This window comes from Paramormyrops kingsleyae, chromosome 21 (assembly GCF_048594095.1).
Source record: "Paramormyrops kingsleyae isolate MSU_618 chromosome 21, PKINGS_0.4, whole genome shotgun sequence".
Classification (NCBI taxonomy): domain Eukaryota; kingdom Metazoa; phylum Chordata; class Actinopteri; order Osteoglossiformes; family Mormyridae; genus Paramormyrops; species Paramormyrops kingsleyae.
This window is the reverse complement of record NC_132817.1, coordinates 1,910,131-1,925,951: the sequence shown is the minus strand read 5'-3', so window position 1 is coordinate 1,925,951 and position 15,821 is coordinate 1,910,131. Positions and strand designations below refer to the sequence as shown.

Below are 15,821 nucleotides of genomic sequence, written 5' to 3'. Positions count from 1 at the left end.
AGTAAATTACAGGCATTAAAAACGTTAAACGAAGAAGCTGTGTGCAGTTGCTAAGTAGGCGCTGATTACGGGATTTACTATATGCTCATTATATTCAGTACCTCCCTTTAATTCTCAAATGTATATTGACCTTTTTTTAGGGAACTTAAAATCAATTTTCAGCCCATTTAGATGAGTTAGAAGATAACAGAGGGGAGGGTGTGTAAGTATTGATATTTATTTAAAGAACAACCTTAGGTGTCCTTTCATGGATGATTTCCACGAGCCGCTGACGGCCGACATTGATTGAATGTAAATGAGATTCCAAGACGGGTTAATGAGCTGGTCCAGCTGACTAAGCTAGCGCTAAGCCAGGCTGTTTTCTGCGGGGACGAAGTGACGTCCAAACAAATGTAAAATCAGGGAACTAATTAACGGTCCAGCAAGCAACCCCAGAGCGGACACGTGAGACCCCTCCGAGCCGGCATGAGCAATGAGAAATGTGACAGAGAGTAAGGGGGCGTTTTGAAAGGGGCGTCAGCTGTGGGGTGTTGGGGGCGTGGCCGCGTGATCACAGGCTGTCATACTCCTCACTGATGTTCAAGACGAGCAACGTTTTATAGACTGCATGCTTGTTTATGCAGATAAAATTGTCTGCAAACGAATGTATTAATTTAATTTGCCTTTAGTACCTGTAATTTACTGCAGACTACTGTTACTGTAGCCTGGAAATGCCAGTTATACAGGTGCAGTCACGTGCCTCTGTTGTGGGGGCAATTTGTAAAGTGGGCCCCCGAGTCATTGGTCGAGGATGAAGCTGTTCCCTTTAAGCTGTGTGCGCATTTGCAGCCCAACGCGAACTGTTTTATTAAACCAGGAGCCATTTTTGTACTATTGGTGTTTATATGGGCGGCATAGTGGGCTTGGCCTTCGGATCCCACCTGTGTGTGCGTGTGACTCGGTAAGTTCCTCCTGTGGTGCACGGATTTACTCCTGATATTCAGGTTCTCTGCTGCAGTCTAAAGATGTGCATTCAGGCTAATTTGCGCCTCTTGCTGTCCCGCAACCCTGACTAGGGCAAGTGGTTAGATGATGAACGGATGGGTGTTTAGATATGCAGCATGTCCAATAGAGGGCGCCAGAGGCACACGAACAACTCAAAACTCACAAACGATTATGGCAACGTGATTCCTATTTTGGTATGTTAGATTATTATTTATTTGTATGCTGAATAATGTTATTGAACCCCCACTCATCCATTAAATTATTAGTCTGTGTCTTCCCCCTTTACCGATATGAAACGCTCTTCTACACCAATGTCTGCCGGCACCTGCAGGTATTGTGGGGAATCTCACCAGCACAAAGAGCAGAAGGCAGTAAGACAGGTTTTATACTCTGCCTCCCATGTATGATTTTTCCACTATTCAGTTATGGTAGATCAGAAGGGACACACATTTTTGTAAACCACAGAGTATAGTAAAATGGCAGAGTGAAGTTAAACGATACAAGGTAAAATGGTGTAATTAAATGTGTGACTTTTTAATAAAATGCTTCTTCAGCATAGGCAGTGTACAAAGGCTCACTGTCAGGGACCAAGAACATGCGTCTCCATCAGGTTCTTCATGAAGCTCACTATGGGTCTCCATAAGGTTCTCCATGAGGCTCACCATGAATCTCCGTCAGGTTCTCCATGAGGTTCACTATGGATCTCCATCAGGTTCTCCATGAGGCTCACTATGGATCTCCATCCGGTTCTCCATGAGGCTCACTATGGATCTCCATCAGGTTCTCCATGAGGCTCACTATGGATCTCCATCAGGTTCTGCATCAGGTTCTCCATCAGGTTCTCCATGAGGCTCACTATGGATCTCCATCAGGTTCTCCATGAGGCTCACTATGGATCTCCATCAGGTTCCTTTCCCTGTTTATGCACCTTTTCCAGCGTGGTTACTGTAGCTAAGAAACATTCAGCATTAGGCAGTCTGTCACCCGCGACATACATGGTGATCACATGGAAAGGGGCCTTAATCAGAAGCTGCATACCACACTCTAGCATTGAGTACTAGTATTCAGAAAACTGCATTTGTGGTGATTTTATAATTATAAATCTATATGCATTAGAATAAATTAAAATGTGGATGGATGTTCCTGCAAAGAGCCCTAATCACTTTTTCGTTTTTTTGTTTGCTGTGTAAATATTGAAGCTGTATGATACCAACAGGATGTAGGTGAGCTTGCCAAAGGTAACAGCATATAGCATGATCAAGAAAATAATGTCACACTAAGCTCCCTGCATGTCTGGCACAGACTGACTGTGGCTTCGTGTGAAGGTCCTGTGAAGGAACATACCTTTTGTGGTTCGCTTTACTCCTATTAACACTAAGCCCTCGCAGTATGGCATGGCTGTGTGGCACGGTTGTGTGACTGGGCTGTATGGCATGGCTGTGTGACAGGGCTGTGTGGCACGGCTGTGTGGCATGGCTGTGTGGCACGGCTGTGTGACTGGGCTGTATGGCATGGCTGTGTGGCACGGCTGTGTGACTGGGCTGTATGGCATGGCTGTGTGGCACGGCTGTGTGACTGGGCTGTATGACAGGGCTGTGTGGCACGGCTGTGTGGCATGGCTGTGTGGCACGGCTGTGTGACAGGGCTGTATGGCACGGGTGTGTGACAGGGCTGTATGGCACGGGTGTGTGACTGGGTTGTCTGACTGGACTGTGTGGCACGGCTGTGTGATAGGGCTGTGTGACTGGGCTGTGTGGCAGGGCTGTGTGACTGTGCTGTATGGCACGGCTGTATGAAAGGGCTGTGTGGCACGGCTGTGTGACTGGGCTGTGTGGCACGGCTGTGTGACTGGCCTGTGTGACAGGGCAGTGTGGCTTGGCTGTGTGACAGGGCTGTATGGCACGGCTGTGCGACTGGGCTGTGTGGGACAGCTGAGCAACAGGGCTATATGGGATGGCTGTGTGACAGGGCTGTGTGGCATGACTGTTTGATATGGCTGTGTGGCTCGGCTCTGTGACTGAGCTGTATGGCACGGCTGTATGACTGGGCTGTGTGGCACGGCTGTGTTACTCTACTGTATGGCACAGCTGTGTGATTGGACTGTATGACTGCGCTGTGCGACTGGGCTGTATGCCATGGCTGTGTGACTGGACTGTATGTCACGGCTGTGTGATAGGGCTGAGTGACTGGGCTGTATGCCACGGCTGTGTGACTGGGCTGTGTGGCACGGCTGTGTTACTCTACTGCAGTGGTTCCCAAAGTAGGGGTCACAACCCTCTGGGGGGTCGTGAGACATTGAGGGCGGGGGGTTGCAAGATGATTTCCAAGAAATCAAATATTTTTTTTAAACTATTAGAAATAACATTGCCATGCCATGCAGCCATGCCACACAGCCCAGTCACACAACCCTGTGTGGCATGGCTGCTTGGCATGGCTGTCTGATTGGGATGTGTGACTAGGCTGTGTGATAGGGCTGTGTGGCACGGGTGTGTGATAGGGCTGAGTGACAGGGCTGTGTGGCACGGCTGTGTGATAGGGCTGAGTGACAGGGCTGTGCGACGCGGCTGTGTAATAGGGCTGTGTAACTCAACTGTGACATGCTGCTTCCAGCTGTGTGTATCCAAGGCATGAAATCATCACCTCGCAGGACTTTCTGAGGAGAATCATCCAGCCTGGCATTTTCCTCAGTATATCATGTGTCCTGCTGCTGGAGCCCTTCATGCCAGCAGAAAGCATCTCTAATTTCTGGCCGAACAGCATGCTGAAGAGTGATTACCAGCACGTGTGTTTGCTGTTCATAAGAACATAAGAAATTTACAAACGAGAGGAGGCCATTCGGCCCATCAAGCTCGTTTGGGGAGAACTTAGCTAATAGCTCAGAGTTGTTAAAATCTTATCTAGCGCTGATTTAAAGGAACCCATGGTTTTAGCTTCCACTACAATAGCAGGAAGACCATTCCATACTCTGACTACACGCTGTGTAAAGAAGTGCTTCCTCAAATTTGTTTTAAAATGTTCTCCCGCTAATTTCCACTTATGGCCACGAGTTCTAGTATTTAGACTAATATTGAAATAGTCATTTGGCTGAACAGCATCCAGACCCGTTAGAATCTTATAGACCTGAATCATATCCCCCCTTACTCTCCTTTGCTCAAGGCTGAACAGATTCAGTTCCGTTAACCTCTCCTCGTAAGACATTCCTCTAAGACCAGGAATCATTCTCGTAGCTCTTCGTTGCACCTTTTCTAAGGCAGCAATGTCCTTCTTGAGGTATGGTGACCAAACCTGCACACAGTATTCTAGGTGGGGTCTTACCAAGGAATTATATAAGTGTAACATCACCTCCCTTGACTTAAACTCCACACATCTAGAGATATAACCCAACATTCTGTTCGCCTTTTTTATTGCTTCCCCACATTGGCGAGAGTGGGACATGGAAGCATCAACATACATACCGAGATCTTTCTCGTAATCAGCTACCTTTATTTCAGTGGAACCCATAAAATATCTGTACTGTATATTTCTGCTCCCTGCATGGATTACCTTACATTTATCTGTGTTAAATTTCATCTGCCAGGTATCAGCCCATTCGCTAATTAAATCCAGATCCCGTTGAAGCCTCTCTGCTGCTAGATTAGTATCTGCTACCCCGCTAGACATACATGTTTCATTTTCAGGGAGGAGGGCTTACGTAGATAAGACACAGCTATTTTACCTATTCAACCTGAATATCTGCTGTTTCCATTTAATAATCTGAATGTACCCCAAAGCCAGAATGCATTATGAATGACTGTCCTGCATGTAAACAGTCACCGTGCCCTGAATGTATCTCAAAGCCACCGACTGTACGTGCGTGACTGTCCTGCATGTAAACAGTCACCGTGCCCTGAATGTATCTCAACGCCGCCGACTGTACGTGCGTGACTGTCCTGCATGTAAACAGTCACCGTGCCCTGAATGTATCTCAAAGCCGCCGACTGTACGTGCGTGACTGTCCTGCATGTAAACAGTCACCGTGCCCTGAATGTATCTCAGAGCCGCGGATTGTACGTGCGTGACTGTCCTGCATGTAAACAGTCATCGTGCCCTGAATGTACCCCAAAGCCCCCACCCCCCCAATGTCAGTGGTTTCGATGTAGTGTGGGACAATGGCAAATTTTCATACTTCCTGTTTGAGAGTGTCAGATGATTTGTCCTCAGGGTGATGTTTTTAAGAAGCCTTTGAGCCTTTGGATCTGTGGAAAGTATACTTCCGAAAGGCTCTTGGTGTCACCTGCTGAATGCAAGGGTGCCGCAAGCTTCCCTCTGATGTTTGCGGGTTTAGCTGTGTCAGGTGACCTTTGCTTGATGAGCACAGTGCTGTCGGTATATCTGATATGGCCTCTATTCCTCTGACCTGCCTTCTCTCAAAAGAAAGTGTGCATTGTGGAGAACAAAGCCCTTTGTGTGCTGCCACAATGCTGGTGTCATTAAACATTCATCCACGTTTTTACTGTAATTTAGTAACACAAGCTATTTTGAGACACTATTAACAGATGGAGGTATCAGTTTTGAGTTAATTCTCAGTTTCAGCCTTGATATATGGCCCGATGTAAAGGTTATACATCAAAGTTTCAGTTTTATCAATAAACTGGATTAACTGTGTGCATGTGCGTATTTGACATTGTACCACTTAGACCTGCCGTCTGCCTGCAAACACAGGAAATGCCAGCGGGAATCATAGCAGCATATGTCCGTCACACTGTCAGTGCATTTCCACACAGCGTGTGTAAATGTGCATGTGTGAGTGTGCGGACATGCAGACAGCGTGTGTGAAAGCGTGGGCACACAGATAGTGTGTGAATGCGCATGTGTAAATGCACAGGCACGCAGATAGCAGGTGTGGATACGCGGGCATGCAGATAGCGTATGTGAATGTGTGTGTGAATGCACGGGCACGCAGATAGCGTATGTGAATGTGTGTGTGAATGCACGGGCACGCAGATAGCGTGTATGAATGTGCATATGTGAATGCAGATAGCGTGTATGAATATGCATGTACGAATGCACAGTCTTGCAGATAGTGTTTCTGAATGCGCATATGTGTTAGTGTGTGTTAATATAGTGCAGCTTTGCGGTTCACAGAGATATTGTGTGTGAATATCACGTGTCAATGTGTTTTTATAATAATTATATTGTGGGGACCTGATTTCTCCACAATGTCATAAAACCTGTAACTTTTTACTTTTTGGTCGCAACAATGAAAACTGCAATGTCATAAAACTCTGTGACTGCAATAAAAAAAATTTAAAATGCTAAATGTTTTGTACTTGGTTAAGGTTACTTATTGTTAAGGTTAAGTTTGTCATTGTTGGAATTAGGGTTGTTCCCATAGAAATGAATGGAGAGTCCCCGCAAAAATACAAATACATGGATTGTGCACAGGCGCGCAGATAGCGTGTGTGAATGCGCGGGCACGTGGATAGCGTCTGGGAATGCACGGGCATGCAGATAGCACTTGTGAGTGCACGGGCACACAGATAGCACGTGTGAATACACGGACATGTAGATAGCGTGTGTGAATGCACTGACATGCAGATAGCGTGTGTGAATGCACTGACATGCAGATAGCGTGTGTGAATGCACTGACATGCAGATAGCGTGTTTGAGTGCACTGACATGCAGATAGCGTGTGTGAATACACGGACATGCAGATAGCGTGTGTGAATGCACTGACATGCAGATAGCGTGTGTGAATGCACTGACATGCAGATAGCGTGTGTGAATGCACTGACATGCAGATAGCGTGTGTGAGTGCACATCATTGTTTTTAGGGCTTTTGGCCTCATGTTTGAGTGCATGGGTACAAGGGGCCTTGGCAGTGATGACTGAGATGGTGGTTCTTTTTACCAATGCTGCTAAGCATGTTCTACATTCTGCAGACGAGGTTTCCCATCAGGATTGGGGGAGATGCCATGCCTTTCATGCCAATCAGCGCCCTTGTCTGCTCGGCCGCAGGAATGTGTGGATGCAATGTTTCTTCAGTGGGGGGCATGAGTGAGAGCTGCCTCCGCGTGTGGGGGGGACACCTGCTCACTGCAGGACACAGGAGTCTGCAGATTGCATATTCCATGCCCTTATGGGAGAGTGGTCCCCACACACATATAGGGGGCACTGTTAGCCACGCCCATATGGAGGAGCAGCTCGTTTAAATGCCACCGGAGTAAAATTTATGTGTAGGACGATGAACTTTTAATTACAGCTACACACTGGCATTAAGTGCTAAACCAGTTTGAGTCCCAGGGATCCAGGGCCAGTCCTGGGTGGCACAGGCAGGGTACAGCCATACTGGGAGACTCTCAGGGCTGTAAAATCAGTGAGTGTGTATGGGGGAGGGAGGGAGGGCTGAAAACAGAAGACGAGGTGATGGCTGGCCACTGCTATCACCACGTTGGGGGTATGTTTAGACACCGTGTTTGCTAACTGTTAGCGACAACATCCTAATCCTCTCTGCCATATGCGAGGTGGTTAATGAGCAGCCACAGAGCATATACACACAGCTCTCCCCCTGTTTGCACACCATAATACCTTCATATCATTTTGAGATGTACCTATGAGACCCTTCAGACTCTTTGAGACACAGTGAGACTAAGTTAGCCTCTTTGAGACTCTGAGAGACTATGGCTGACCCTTTGCCATCCTGTGAGACCCTTTGAGATCCCCTGTGACTGTGAGAACCTGTGAGATGATGTGGCACCCTGTGAGACTCTGTGAGACCCTTTAAGATACCCTGTGACTGTGAGAACCTGTGAGATGATGTGGCACCCTGTGAGACTCTGTGAGACCCTTTAAGATACCCTGTGACTGTGAGAACCTGTGAGATGATGTGGCACCCTGTGAGACTCTGTGAGACCCTTTAAGATACCCTGTGACTGTGAGACCCTGTGAGATCTTATGAGACTCTGAGACCTTTTTAAACACTGCAAGACTCTCTGAGACACTGTGAGACCCTTTGAGATCCCGTGAGACTGCAAAAGTCTGCGAGACTCTGTGAGACTCTTTGAGATCATATGAGACCAGACAAGACTGTGAAACTTGGTGAGACTCTGGGAGACCCCGTTCATTTCTGGGGGGGGGTCACCTGCATGTGTTGTATCTGCATTTCTCAGGGGTCAGTGTACTCTTTAGTGAAACATACAGCAGTACAAACGGACATCAAACTGCTGATGTAAAACATCATATCAGATTGGGGCATTTGCAAAGCAAACAGGAAATGTCTTGGAAATAAGAGACAGAGACCCCCCCCTCCACTACTGTTCCTTATGGGACTGCATGCTGTGAGATTTTTTGTTCAGTTACATATGTATTTAGAAGCAAGTGCCAATTTACCCGTCTGCTGCAGGAACCTTCCGGACAACTTCCATGACATTATTAGGGCCAGAGCAAGTGTGAGCGTGTAGATGCTTGTCCTCGAAGCAGATGCATTTCAAATGCTTTTGTAGGATAATTGCCTACGATGAGTAGGCAAATAAATACCATTGACAAAACAATGTCAACCTGTAAAATGTCTTTAATTCCGCAAGGCCTTTAAAGTTCAAGGGATCAGCATGACCAGTTGAAGCAGTGCTTGGATTTGCATGACAAATGAGCATGACTCATAACCACCTGACAGGCTTGATTTTTTAGGTATTTTTTAAGTTTCCATATTGCACTACTCCTTACGTGTGACTCTGTGTAAGGCGTTGCGGTCGCAGTATTTTACCGCGTGACTATGATGGTGTGTGATGACTGATACAGCTTGTGTGACCTTCTTTTGACAATGTTGCTATGCTCCTTCTATCTGAAAGGTAGCCCCCCCCCCCCCCCCCCAGTCATTCCCTGGAAATGATGTCATATCTGGCATCATGATAAGGGTCCTTATCGCAAATGTTTATGTGCGGTTGGATTACTCTGGGCACTGGGAGAATAGTTACAAGCATCCTGGAACCATGGCGGGGTGAGTTAGATTATAAGGACTTGGTGACATTCAGTCCGATGCCTATCAGACCGTGGCTGCCCTATCGGACCACTGAGGCCATCTTTCTTTGATGTGTCGAGCCATTAGTGAAGCCTTCATGCTTCTCTGCTATTGGCCACCAAAGCGTGCCTTGCTGCTCTGTGCTGGAGGCGCCACAGCGGGGGGCACTGAGCGGAGGGTGCTGAGCAGAGGGTGCTGAGCAGAGAGCGGCACAGCAGAGGGCACCACGGAGGAGGGTGCTGAGCAACGGACATCACAGCAGAAATTGCTGCGGAGGACGGTGCTCAGTGGAGGGTGCTGAGCGGAAGGCGCTGAGGGTTCCTCAAGTTGCGCTCTGTGTACTAGAGAAGGGCCAAGGGAAAGACTGAGGGAAACGCTTGGATGAATGCTGAGATATATGATACGCTGGTGCCAGTCCTATAACAGGATCTAACTGGAAAATAACCAGTGGCAATTAGTGTCCCCTCATGGCGCTTTGAAGCCGAGTGGGAGTGAAAGGGCAGCGTTTCCTCCTGGAGCGTGGAAGCTGCCTGCTGCAGCGTCCCCAGGGGCTCGGGACGTGCCACATTCCATGCCAAGCTGGCACTGCGGAGACACCACGTCCTGCCAGATCTCCTGGGTGACCTCTCTCCCTCTTTTGCATACTCTCACTTTCACTTTTTTTAAAATGATTATGATGAGACACTAGTTGAAATAGGTTATTTCTGTTTTATATTCTGTTTGCGCTGGTACCAGTTACCCTTCTGCAACATTCTTCTGTCTTGTCTTTCTATCTTGTTCTTCTGGGTTGTTCTTCATAACACTCCTTTTTCACAGGGAAAATCTTTTATTTTGATCTCATGCATGAGGAACCCCCCTAATCTGCACAAAAGGGAGAACCCTTGCAATGTTCTGCTGTGTTGTCTTGTGAAGCTCTACCCAGAAGCCTTTGCAGCAGTGCTACTTTTCCTTGTGGAAATGCTGTCTCTTCAGTTCCTCACTGCCATGGTTGTCTCAACTTTGTTATCTAACTTTTCTAGACATGTGTCAAGTGAGATTCACAGTGTTGATTCTTGGGTGAGGCAGTGATGGGATAACTGCCAAAAAAAAAGTAAATCCAACATTGAATCAATCAGCAGAATACACCGCTGACTCCCTAGGGAGAGCACCCACTGCAGGTCACAATAGGCAGGGCATGGAAGTTGGCTTTGCAGGGTCTATGGATTGACCTCCCAAGATCGCAGGCCTTCTTCACTTCCCAGTCTTCACCCCTTTCCTGTTTTTGCCTCTTTTGTAACTACAAGAAATATGCTACTGTGTTGGGCCATCTCTGCATTTACCGTGAGCACTGTGTTGGGCCATCTGTCTCATTCTCGTCCAGTGTGGGGAAGCAATAAAAAAGGCCAATAGGATGTTGGGGTATATCTCCAGGTGTGTGCAGTTTAAGTCAAGGGAGGTAATGCTAAGATTATACAATTCCTTGGTGAGACCTCACCTAGAATATTGTGTGCAGGTTTGGTCACCATATCTTAAAAAGGACATTGCGGCCTTAGAAAAGGTGCAGCGTAGGGCCACAAGAATGGTTCCTGGTCTTAGAGGAATGTCATACGAGGAAAGGTTAGTTGAGCTAAATCTGTTCAGCCTCAAGCAAAGGAGACTGAGGGGGGACATGATCCAGGTCTATAAGATTCTAACAGGTTTGGATGCAGTTCAACCGAATAGTTACTTCAGCATTAGTTCAAATACAAGAACTCGTGGCCATAGGTGGAAATTAGCGGGAGAACATTTCAAACTGAATTTAAGGAAGCACTTCTTTACACAGTGTGTAGTCAGAGTATGGAATAGTCTTCCTGATAATGTAGTGCAAGCTGAATCCTTGGGTTCCTTTAAATCAGAGCTAGATAAGATTTTAACAACTCTGAGCTATTAGTTAAGTTCTCCCCAAGCGAGCTCGATGGGCCGAATGGCCTCCTCTCGTTTGTATAGTTCTTATGTTCTTATGTACCCTGAGCACCGTGTTGGGCCATCTGCAGGTACCATGAACATCGTGTTCGGCCATCTGAGGGTACCGTGAGCAACGTGTTCAGCCATCTGCGGGTACCCTGAGCACTGTGTTGGGCCATCTGCGGGTACCGTGAGCAACGTGTTCGGCCATCTGCGGGTACCCTGAGCACCGTGTTGGGCCATCTGCGGGTACCCTGAGCACCGTGTTGGGCCATCTGCGGGTACCATGAGCATCGTGTTGGGACCCTGGTCTAACATTGTCATTCATTCAGTTTTAAACCCAAAGTTGTTTGCTCAGCTGCTTTTCTTCATTGTGTTTTTGAGAGTTATTAGCTTATTTGTTTCAATTTGGTGTTTTCCTTGTTTGGTCTCATTCCAGTGACCCAGCCATCCACCTCCAGGGCATCTGCGTGTCTGTGACAATGAGAATCCAGTGAGAAGAGGCCTAGGGCAGAAATACAGACAAGTACCACAGCTTCTTGCAGCTTCATTTCAGCCTTGGCGTGATCCAGCAATTGGTGCTCTGTGTCTCCTCAGTATCTAAAGAGGGGGCTTTAATGAGCTCTAATAAATAAAACAATCCTGCTTGAAGGTCTTTTTTTTCCTATATGCCATACTGGCCCGAATATAAGACGACCCTGATTATAGGACAACTGCCAACTTTTTTTGCAACTCTTTTGACAAGAACATATAATAAGTGAACCAATAAGTGTATTAAACAGCAAACATTCCAAACAAGAAGCATATTATTGGGTGGGGGGGGATTATTCTTAAAAACTCTGCAACCCTTGGGGGTGCAGAATGTTTTCGATGCAGCAGACCTACATGAACAGGGCAAAAAACATATTGCGGATAAAGGCTGAGCCATATTAATTATATTAAATATGGCAGCTCTTTTAAATTAAATGTTACTTTCTTTATTAACTACCACTATCAGTTTAATACTAACAGCAGCACAGGCATATGGAAGCCAACAATTTACATGACACTCAGGGATACATGCCAAACACATGCATTGCCAGTGCTCGACTAGCAGTTAATTTAACCTCCTCGGCTAACTGTGTTCTTAGATTCTTCAGCTAGCAGTGTGCTTAGCCTCCTCGGCTAGCATTCTGCTTAGACTCCTCAGCTAGCAATGTGCTTAGACCCCTCAGCTAACTGTGTGCTTAGACTCCTCGGTTAGCAATGTGCTTAGACTCCTTGGCTAACTGTGCTTAACCTCCTTGGCGAGCAGTGTGCTTAGCCTCCTTGGTTAGCATTGTGCTTTGACTTCTCAGCTAACTGTGTGCTTAGACTCCTCGGCTAACTGTGTGCTTAGCCTCCTCGGTTAGCAGTGTGCTTAGCCTCCTCGGTTAGCAGTGTGCTTAGTATCCTTGGCTAACTGTGTGCTTAGCCTCCTTGGCGAGCAGTGTGCTTAGCCTCCTTAATTAGCAGTATGCTTAGCCTCCTTAGCTCGCAGTTTGTTTAGCAGAAAGGTTTTTAGCCTTTTCAGCCAGCAATGTGGCTGGTTGGCTACGTCACACACTGTATCTGCCATATGTTTTCTGAGATAGCCTTCGCTATGCCTCACAGTGTACACTCCTGGCTGGCCTGTAACCTTTTGTGGGTAGGCTCCCATTCTTTCTTGACTTTTTCATACCAGTAGATTAGTGTGAAGTTCTGGCTCAGATTTGAATGCTCACCCTGCTACATTCACCCGGTGGCCTTTCCGTCTTCGTTGTGCTTCCCCAGTGCCTGGCTTTATGTATGTTTCTGCGCTTTTCAGACTATTGTGGCTGAACAGTTACTGCTGCTGTTTTTTAGCTTCCTCATATGTCGTTGTTGAAATCTAATTGCAAAAGAAGTTATATCTCCTGTTAGTTCCAATATTGAATAAAGCGCATAAATGCACTCAATCACCTGAACCAAACCTCCATAAGAGCTTTTTGACATCTTGTCATGAATAATGTATGAACAGAAATACCTTTACAATCAAAGGTCTGATTGATGTATAAATGTGTGAATAAGTGTTGAACTTGTTAATCTTCTGTTTACAGCCAAAGTTCACTTTGTGGAGCTGCAGTGGGAGAGATTCAGAGGCGACCTCTCTTATCGGGTTTGCACAGCTGGGAGCTACAGGAGCACATGCGGCACACATACGGCACGTGGGTGCGAGGCCCACAGGCAGAGCGGGCCGGAGCTGGGTCCTGTCCCGGCGTCATCCGGCAGGGTGTATGAACGCACAGGAGGAGAAGCAGGGAGTCAGAGCCTGGGAGTGCAGGGACTCCGTACTAGGAGGGCGTGGTAGAGATGCGCCTCCGTCTGTACTGGAGCGCTCTTCTTGGCTCCGGGTCGGCTTTGTGGGGTGGGGCCTGTGTGAGTCACTGGGCCTTTGATAAGGGCCTGAACCCCGCAGGAGGGGAAGGGTGTGGTACTGCAGGCTTTGCCTCAGCTGGCTGCCCTGGCACTCGTTGAGCAATAGAAGGAGCCTGTCCCCAGCTCAGCATGGGCTACTCTGACCCAAAGAAGCACCATCAGTGTATTTAGCAGTGACCAGGGAGTTTTCTCTGGTTCCGCAAAGCCCCCGTTCCTGAGCCATCCTGCGGACACAAAGACATATTAATTCTTTAGAATGGCAGAGTTACAGAGCTGGGTGAGGGTGTAAACAGGCATTTGTCTTCCAGCCCTGGATCATTAGCCAGGAGGTCGAAGCAGTAAATCGAATGTGTAGCACAGGACTGAGGCTGCTCTTCCAGGTTTTTGGTCCTGCTCCTTCAGCAACGCCACATATGGTGGTAAAGCGAGGGTCTGAGACTGTCCTGTGTTTGTGTGCCCCCCCCCCCCGTTGGCATGTCCCCTGATCTGCAGACTGGGCTCATTGCTTGTTTCTCTGACAGTGTTAAAGGCTGCCCTCCTGCCATTACATTCATATGGTGGGGGAGCTAACAGATATTTTTTAATGGGAACCATTGAACTGTGGATACTTTAAGGTTCTGCAGTTCCTGCATTCCCCATAGGGGGTGTGCTTTCCCACCCCTCACTCCTGCATGTTTTTAGTATTATTTCCTGGTGTTGAAGTTAGCTCAGCCCCCTATCTGCCGTGTAAGTCACACGCCCCGCATAGCTGCAGTCTGTGTCAGCCTGTTCTCTCCATACAGACATTCTGTGGCATACAGTAATTACAGCCCAAATGCACCCTCTCACTCTGATTCTACCTCCAGAATCACTCCCATGCAGCGATGCGCTAAGTATTGCACGTGCTGAGTGCCACATGCACTGCACATTGCATGTTTTCAGTGTCTCATGTGCTAAATGGTTGTCTGTGGTGATTGGTTGTCATTGTTGGTAGCTGTTGTTTATTGTCTTGCCTTTAGCGTGTAAGGATTGCATTGTGTTATGTACACTTCTCTTTGATGAATATGATTCTTTACTCTATTTTCTTTACTGTCTCTTCCTGATTACTGGTTTTTCTTCTCCCTCCTGTAAAGTGACCTTGGGACTGTGAAAGGCGCTATATAAATGTCACCTATTATTATTATTTATTCAGTAGCCACCAGTGCGCTCAGTAGCACCTCCACAGGATGCTAAGGCTGAGGCGGCTTGTGGCCATTAGAGCGTAATGGACCGCAGCCTCTGTGCTGCCTGGCTTCCTGCTCCTCATCAGCGTCTCCATCAGTTAACCTCAGGTCATTAGTGGCGGTAACAGGGGCCGGCGGACGCAGGCAGACCTCACAGGAAGAGCAGGCGGCTGGGCACCCCCTCCCACCACGGTCAGCTCCTTGCTGCCCTGTCTGCCTCGTCTGCCTCGTCTGCCCCGTCTGCCTCCATGTAGAGGCACATGTATGATCATGGCAAGAGTACATTCATTACATGCAAATTCATCACATGACTATTTGGTATTGGTACTACTAGGTTTGACATTTCTACATTTTATTTGAAAGGGATTTAAAACCACAATTGTCTGCACAGCACTGCCTAGCGAAGGAGGAGTCGAGCAAGGTGTCCTTCTCTGCAGTGCCGGCTGTAACCGCACATCACAGGCCTGTCATTCTGGTAAAGCCGGTCTGAGTCCCCAGATCCTGCTGGGTGGTGCTGTTGTAGTTGTTCATTGTAAAGAAGGTCAGCCAGGTCTCTCTGTAGAACAAGCAGGACGCTGCTGGTGTGGGCTGTTCCTGACTGTCCAGCAGGGGATGCAGGTGCCCAGGCGCCTCTCACAACGTCTTTGGTGTTGTGTGTCTTGATGGATTCACTTGAAAACTGTAATTGACATGAAGAAACTGCAAGACTCTGTGGCCCCAGATCAGCCCCGAGGGATGCAAAACATTGCCCTCCTCCTGGAGGATTAGAGCAGCGTTTCTCAAACCAGTCCTCGGGCACCCACAAACAGTCAACGTTTTTGCTCCCTCCCAACTGTCTGGGAATTGGAAGAGAGCAAAAACATGGACTGTCTGGGGGTCCCCGAGGACTGGATTAGAAACACTGGATAAGAGTGATGAAAGCTGGTTCCCGTATGTTTCCTCAGTCAGCAGCCAGAGGTGTTGTCTCCTGAAGGCAGCACTTGGTATTTAACAGGAAACATCAGCATCAAGCTGACAGAACAGTCAGTCGGGACCTCTGATCAACCACAGGCTCAGTTACATTCATCACATGAAGAGTTTGCTCGACAGGTCAAGTTTTTGCTGACCCGTAAAGTAGCTTAAGCTCTTTTTAAAAACCAAACCACTTTGAATATTACTTGCTACTATTAGTACTGCTAATAATAATAATACAGAAATAGTAATAGCAATACTGCCTGGTCTGGTAGGTGGTCACACCACTGCACTGTTTGACCACAGGGGTCAGTAAAACTGGAGTGAGCCGTGTTTGATCTGGGCAGCAG

General features: G+C 47.5%; 1 long non-coding RNA gene across 1 annotated transcript; it reads left to right on the top strand.

The window, feature by feature from the left end:
* The first annotated feature begins 599 nt into the window (after window positions 1–599).
* Window positions 600–13,590, top strand: LOC111846004 (uncharacterized). The gene is made up of 3 exons (XR_002838790.2): window positions 600–940; window positions 11,343–11,429; window positions 13,000–13,590. It is a non-coding gene; the product is annotated as an uncharacterized lncRNA (long non-coding RNA).
* The last annotated feature ends 2,231 nt before the right edge of the window (window positions 13,591–15,821 follow it).